The following is a 6,000-nucleotide window of genomic DNA, read 5'->3' as shown; positions in this document are numbered from 1 at the left end:
TGGCAAAAGGTTAACTTTCGAGTCATTTGCAAAATCACTGGGGGAAATTTCACTTTGCAGGCTAGACATTAATATTTTTTGAACTGCAGTCAGTGCTGGAAAATGTCTAGACTAGGGGTTAGATTTATAAATTTTACTTCTGGTAACTTGGGACCACCTGGTAACTTGAGCCAGAAGAGGGAATTTAAGAAAGCATTTCTATTTTAACATTCTTTAGGCTGCAGAAAGCAAAATATATTCACATTGTTTTTCTAAAGAGAACTGTTTAAATTTAGTGGGTTCATAAAAATATGCAAGCAACTTTTTAGTTACCAAAAAAAGAGGAGGAATCCCAAATGTTTTTTTCAATGAGTTTTTTTTTATCAAAACAAAATGAATGATTCAAAAAAGGGAAAAGAATTGTGAAAGATGGGAGGTTTTTACACTTTTTTATTCTTCTGAAAATTGATCCTGGTGGTAATGCAATGATTTCTTTTAATATTTTCATAGGAAGAAAGTCATTCACAATCTCACTGCACTTTTTCTCTTTTGCGCCTTCAATGCATTAGAGTTTGACCAGTAAATCAAAAACTACCCTGTTAATTAATTCACTGATTCTAGTGAAAGGTTTTGTTATTGAGGTATTCTCCCCTTGAGAATTTTAGTATGTAAAAGCCTTAAAATTTACTTCTAAATGAATATCATGCTCTATGAATTAGTACAAAACACTATACTAGTGCTTAGAAAAAATAATTTCTGTGCCAAAGAAAAAAATAGCATCTATTCTGAAGAAACCAATGCCAAATCAGATGAAACACAAAGATGAAAAGTTATTCAGAAGATGTTGTAGGAAAATTTTTTTCCATATATTTTTATTGTAACTGTCATTGATAGAAGGGTTAAATTATATTCACCAGATAAAAGGTGCATGACTTCACAAACATTGATACCCTTTCTCATGTTTTGGTACCCATTTCCCTCCCCCACCCATGCCCCTCATCTTGTTTTTCCCCCTTCCCAATCCAATTTCAAATAATCGAATACACATATATACAGTATATCAGATAACAAGGTAAAATACTGTAACAATATGAGATAACCAAGGAACAGCAAAAGAGATGAGAGATAACATAGTACATTAAGGACAACAATCACTCATTATATGGCTTTTGTCTCCATATCCTGAAGGTCCTTTCATTTAGCGTCATACTATATGGCCTTAAGTATCTAGGTTTTGTTCTATTGTAAATCTCTGCTAGGAGAGCCCAAGGTTTCTACTGATTATGACCAATGAAGGAAACCATTGAGCCTATGTTCCTTTGAGTCTGGCTTACTTCACTTAATATGATTTTTTCTAAGTCTTTCTATTTCCTAACAAGTGGGGCGATGTCATTCTTTCTGTCAGCAGCATAGATTTTTCATTGTGTATAAATACCACATCTTGTTGATCCACTCATCAACTGAGGGGCATCTGGGTTGGTTCCGTATCTTTCCAATGGTAAATAATGCTGCAATGAAGATCATTGGGCTAGTGGATTTAGTATGCCCTTGTTTCTGGACCATTGGGTAAATGCCAAGTAGTGGAATTGCTGGGTCATAGGGGATCTCTATGTTTAGTCTTTTGAGGAACTGCCATACTGCTTTCCATAGTGGCTGAATGAGTTTGCACTCCCACCAACAGTATAGTAGTGATCTCTCCTGGCCACATCCCCTCCAGCATCTATTGTTATTAATTTCTTGATCCTGGCCATTCTAACTGGAGTGAGGTGGAATCACAGAGTTGTTTTGTTTTGCATTTTCTTGTATGGCCAAAGGTGTCAAGCATTTCTTCATGTGTCTATCGACCATTCTTATTTCTTCTTCAGAGAGGACTCTCTTTAAGTCTTTGGCCCATTTTTTAATGGGAAGGTTGTTTCTTTGGAGATTTGTTTTGGAGTGAGTCAATTTTTTGAGCTGTTGATATATTTTAGATATGAGGCCTTTGACCGTTGTATGGTTAGTGAAGATCTTCCACTCTGTAGGCTTTCTAGTTAATTTGCTAGCTATGTCCTTTGCCATACAGAAGCTCGGCAGTTTAATGCAGTCTCACTTATCCAGACTTTCTCTGGATAAGTGTTGTGTTTCTTGGTCCTTATTAAGAAAGTTTCTACCTCTGCCAAGGAGACCTAGTGCATCTCCTATTCCTTCTTGTAAAGTAGGAAAAATATTTTATGTTAGTAATTTTATACTCCTTGTCATTCAAATATTAAGAATTACCTGCTGGCCAAAATTATTTCAGTTCAATTCAATGAATGTTTACTGAGTACAATACAATCATGCTGATTGAGAACAGTGAATATTATTAAACCTGCTCTACAAATTGTATTTCTCTGTATTTTCTTTTTCTTTTTTTGTTATTTCCTTTCTTTTTCTTTCTCTATCCTTTCTTTCTTTCTTTACACTGGTAATGGGGTTTTAACTCATACTTGCTTGGCTTGGTCACTCAGGTGGTACTTTTCCATTTGAGCCACAGCTTCAACCTTGATTTTTGCTGACTATTAAGAGATAGAGTCTGGTAAATTTATCTTCCTGACCTGGCATCAAACTGCTATACTCTAGATTTCAGCCTCCTCAGTAGGTAGGATTATAGGTGTACAAAACCAGTGCCTGGGTTATTATCTAATACAAATATTTAAATATATTAACAGAGTTGAGATGACTAATAGTTTGCTTTCCCTATTATTTTATAAGAGATAGGCAAGAGTTAGAGAAAGAGTTGATTTCTCCCTCAGGGTTTATTAATATTGTCAATACCCTTGTTCTTCCCTTCCATTTTACTTAAAGATCTTAAAACAATGGTATAAAATGAGGAACCAGTTGGGGTAAACTAATTGTTTAGCTAGTCAAAAATATGTAATAGTACCAGATGCTGATGCTCATCACTATAATCCTAGTTACTCAGGTAGAGATGAGATCTGAGGATCATGGTACAAATCTAACCAGAGCTGGAAGGGTCCATAATACTCTCATCTCTAATTAAAAAGCTGGAAGTAAAGTTGTAATCCTGAGCAAAATAACTCACAAACAGCATCCAGGCACTGAATTAAAGCCCAAAGAATGGAACAAAAATAATAGTAACAATAATATTAGTAATAAAGATTACTTCTATTTCCATTAGGAGAAACACAAACACACACATACGCATGCACACATACACAGAGAGCGAATCCAAAAACTTTGTAGTAAACCATCTAGCTTTAAGCTACTGGATCCAATGATGCCAATCACACCAGAAGAACAAAACAATGGTGCATATTATTTGTATTTTAAGCCAATGTAGTTTTTTTTTTAATTGTCAGGGTAATGTATACAGGGGTTAAGTTACATTCACCAGGTAGAAGGTGCATTACTTGTCACATATTAATACGCCTTCTCATGTTTTTGTCCCCATTTTCCTCCCCCTACTCCTTCAAATTATCTTGTTCCCCCTTCCCTTTCCTATTTAAAATAAACAAGTAACTGTATATACAATGTACCATGTAACAAAGTCAGATACAGTAATAATATGAGATTAATCAAAGGGCAAAAAAGAGAAGAGAAATAATATACTATAAGAACAACAATTACACAAGATAAAGTTCTTGTTTCTATATCCTAGTGATCCTTTCATTTAGTGTCATCCCTTATCTACCTATGTTTTGAACTATTATAATCCTCTGCTAAGAGAGTCCTAGATGTGTACTATTACAAATGAGGGAAACCATTGAGCTTATGTTCCTTTGGGTATAAGCCAATGTAGTTTAAGAATTTTTTTTTTTGCCAGTTCTAGGCTTAAGCTCAGGGCCTGAGGACTGTCCTTGGATTTTTCTCGAGGCTAGAACTCTACCACTTGAGCCTCAGCACCACTTCTGCCTTGTTCTAAGTATGTGATAACAAGGAATCGAACCCAGGTCTTCATGCATGCTGGGCAAGCACTCTACCAAACTCCCAGCCCAAGAATTTACATTTTTTAAAAAAAATTATTAAGTGTATTTTTTTTTGCCAGTCCTGGGCTTGAGCTCAGGGCCTGAGCACTATCCTTGGACTTTCTCAAGGTTAGAGCTCTACCACTTGAGCCTCAGCACCATTTCCAGCTTTTTTCTACGTATGTGGTACCAAGGAATCGAACCCAGGTCTTCATGCATGCTAGGCAATCACTCTACCACTAGGCCAAACTCCCAGCCCCTAAGTGTAATTTTTATTAATATTTCTTATATTTCCCCCAAATATATTTTTCCAGGGCACAGCAGTTTGGTCTTGTGGTTTCAGTGTTATGGTGGAATATTGCTGGGTTTTTTGTTTTTTTATTTTTAAAGTTTTTTTAAGTATATGGTAAGTGCTCTGTTTTCAATTGAAAATCTCAATAATAACCTAAGGTATATTTACAAGCACAGATTTACTTCTGGCTATCTGACATACAATTGTTCACTCTACTCAAAGATCCTCTTAAGAAGCTATTTGGCAAATAACTAATTGATGAAACATAGATGCGAATCTAAACAAAATAAGAATATTTTAAACATTAATATATAATCCCAAACCCCCGCCATTTTTTAATTCCCTATAAAACTGAAACTGTCAAAGTTGTTACGTGTGATAGTGTTAATAGGGGCTTGATTACTATTTAGGTCACTTAGATTTCCTTAGTTTGATGACCATCGTTTACACCTTTAAACCTAATTAGCCAAATTACAACTGGCTAGAGAATATGCAAAACTCAGCACAAAACTCACCATGAAAGTTACTAGAAATGCAATCACTTGACTAAATTTAAATTACTAAAAATAATAACTAAACACATGTGTTTTCTTCTCATATGATTTTAATAATGTTTTTGTAACAAAAGAGCAGGTATCTTCATGGATCAGAAAGTAATACTGTAAACAGTAATACACTGAAACTCAAATTTAGTTCATTTTCAGTTCAGGGTTGTCTCTACTGATTTTATTAACCAAAAACACAACAAAGAAAATCTTTTTGGTGTGAGCTCTCTCAGCAAAGAGAGCTTTTCCTGCGTTAAATGTTTTAACCAGCAAACCTCTTCATGGCTAATACTTCGGGCTGGCTAATTGGATTTCTTATTTAGCTATAAATCTTCAGGAAATTGAGAGTAGAAGACAGGTAAAAATCATCAAAAGAAAATAATACATCAAAGAAATTCCATTCTCTGTAGAAATGTTTTACTAAATTGCCCTAGAAGTTAAATAAGTCTCTGAGATCGGCTTTAATTAGATTTTCCTAAAATAATTAGGATGTACATAGAAAATGATGTCCTAGTTTTCTGTCCCTGCCTCTCTCTATATAAATAATTAGGATGTACATAGAAAATGATGTCCTAGTTTTCTGTCTCTGTCTCTCTCAATATATAGATATATTTATTGATAGATATCTATAAAGACCTATAGATATCTATATAGATCCCTATATAGATAGATATCAATATAGATATAGCTCTATATCAATCTACAGATATATATACATATCTATATTTATATATCTATACATAGGTTCTATTGATAGATATCTATCAATAGATACAAATCGATCTATAGATATATATACATATCTAGATATAGATATGGAGAGGGAGAGAGAGAGAGAAACCAGAAAATTTACCTTCACTGGATTACATTTGGAATTTACACACATCTTTTTAACACTAAAAAAATTATCATAGATTAAAGCTCCTGCTCCTTGAAATAATACTAATGGTCCAGTTTTCTGTCGCCTGGAAAGTGACCATTACCACCTGTCTTCCCCATTTTATTTTTGTGACTAACTTTCAAACATTGAGCGATGCGCTCTAGCAAAACATGACTTTTAAAAAAATCCTCAAGTATTACAGAAATGCTTTTCTAAAAATCAAATGTTATTTGGGGAATACAAGAATGATAATCCTATCTTCTCTCTCCACTACCAGCTACAATTGTTTTTATTTTTATTTGGGTACTAAATAAAAAAATGCCGTACACCATGGTTATACATTCTTTTCAGAAAATTGCA

At 34.2% G+C, this 6,000-nt stretch overlaps 1 protein-coding gene across 1 annotated transcript in view; it reads right to left on the bottom strand.

The window, feature by feature from the left end:
- The window catches only part of Adamts6 (ADAM metallopeptidase with thrombospondin type 1 motif 6), a 187,597-nt gene that overhangs the window by 122,282 nt on the left and 59,315 nt on the right, over positions 1-6,000 (bottom strand). The window lies entirely within an intron of this gene.

Source organism: Megascapheus bottae, chromosome 4, assembly GCF_031878675.1.
Source record: "Megascapheus bottae isolate mThoBot1 chromosome 4, mThoBot2.hap1, whole genome shotgun sequence".
Classification (NCBI taxonomy): domain Eukaryota; kingdom Metazoa; phylum Chordata; class Mammalia; order Rodentia; family Geomyidae; genus Megascapheus; species Megascapheus bottae.
Note: the sequence above shows the minus strand (reverse complement) of the source record. Positions and strands in the feature narration are given on the sequence as shown.